This window comes from Myotis brandtii, unplaced genomic scaffold (assembly GCF_000412655.1).
Source record: "Myotis brandtii unplaced genomic scaffold, ASM41265v1 scaffold1038, whole genome shotgun sequence".
NCBI classification, from domain to species: domain Eukaryota; kingdom Metazoa; phylum Chordata; class Mammalia; order Chiroptera; family Vespertilionidae; genus Myotis; species Myotis brandtii.
The window spans coordinates 813,018-814,650 of record NW_005353490.1 but is presented as its reverse complement, the minus strand read 5'-3'; the positions used below and the strand labels follow the sequence as shown (position 1 = coordinate 814,650).

General features: G+C 44.8%; 2 pseudogenes across 1 annotated transcript; both read left to right on the top strand.

Annotated features, from left to right (window-relative positions):
* Positions 1-57: 57 nt before the first annotated feature.
* LOC102244751 lies at positions 58-1,623 on the top strand (annotated as a pseudogene). Its single transcript, XR_001361691.1, has one exon. The product of XR_001361691.1 is annotated as a protein LSM14 homolog A pseudogene (transcript).
* Positions 1,479-1,633, top strand: part of LOC102244449 — a 16,169-nt pseudogene continuing 16,014 nt past the window's right edge.

The following is a 1,633-nucleotide window of genomic DNA, read 5'->3' as shown; positions in this document are numbered from 1 at the left end:
CCACCTAGAGAGGACACATCATTATTGTCTCCAGCTCAATCTAAGAGCAATTTAGCTATGCCTACTGATCGGAAGGATAATAAATATCATAAACATGACCATTGGTCCTTTCCAGTCAGTAGAGAGGAGAAAAGCCCTCCCATTCAAAACAGGCTCCCTAAATTAGAAAGGAAGCCTAAACCAGGTTCTCCAGCTGGCAGCGGCGCCATTAGTGGGGACACCCCGTACATCAGCAGCAAGATCAGCCTTATCTCCAAGGCGGAGATCCGCTACGAGGGCATACTCTACACCATCGACACCGAGAACTCTACCATAGCTCTCGCCAAAGTTCGGTCCTTTGGTACAGAAGACAGACAAACAGATTGTCCAATACCACCTCGAGATGAAGTCTTTGAATACATTATATTCCGTGGAAGTGATATTAAAGACCTCACTGCTTGTGAGCCGCCAAAACCACAATGTTCTTTGCCTCAGGACCCAGCTATCGTTCAGTCTTCACTAGGCTCATCTACTTCTTCATTCCAGTCAGTGGGTTCCTATGGACCTTTTGGCAGGATGTCGATGTATAGTCAGTTCAGTCCAAGTTCATTAGTTGAGCAGCAATTTGGTGCTGTTGGTGTTGCTGGAAGCTCCTTGACATCCTTTGGAACAGAAACATCAAACAGCGGTACCCTGTCCCAAAGTAGTGCAGTTGGTTCTGCCTTTACACAGGCTACAAGATCTGTAAAAACACAGTTATCTCAAGGTTATTCAAGCCCTCAGTTAGATCCTTTGAGAAAAAGCCCTACCATGGAACAAGCAGTAGAGACTGCCTCGGCCCACTTACCTGCTCCAGCACCTGTTGGGAGAAGGAGCCCTGTATCGACCAGGCCTTTACCATCTACCAGCCAAAAAGCAATAAAGAATCAAGAGCACAGGCGAGCTGATATACACAAAGTTTCAAGACCAGAAAATGAGCAACTCAGAAATGATAGCAAGAGACAAATAGTTCCAGGTGCTCTTTCAGTTCCAAGGAGAGGGTGTGGGAGTCATCGAGGTGGCAGGGGAAGATTTGGTATTCGGCGAGATGGTCCTATGAAATTTGAGAAAGACTTTGAAAGTGCAAATGCACAATTTAACAAGGAGGAAATTGACAGAGAGTTTCATAATAAACTTAAATTGAAAGTGGAAGATAAACTTGAGAAACAGGAGAAGCCTATAAATGGTGAAGATAAAGGAGACTCGGGTGTTGATACTCAAAACAGTGAAGGAAATGCAGATGAAGAAGATCCACTTGGACCTAATTGCTATTATGACAAAACTAAATCCTTCTTTGATAATATTTCTTGTGATGATAATAGAGAATGGAGACCAACCTGGGCTGAAGAAAGAAGATTAAATGCTGAAACATTTGGAATCCCACTTCGTCCAAACCGAGGCCATGGGGGGGTACAGAGGCAGAGGAGGTCTTGGTTTCCTTGGTGGCTGAGGCCGTGGTGATGGTAGAGGTGGTACCTCCACCACCCCTCAAGGATTTTGTGGTGGATTCAGAGGAGGTCGTGGGAGCAGGGAATTTGCAGATTTTGAATAGAGGAAAGACAACAAAGTTGCTGCATAGTCTACAAACAAGTCTTTGGAAATAGGTGAATTAACC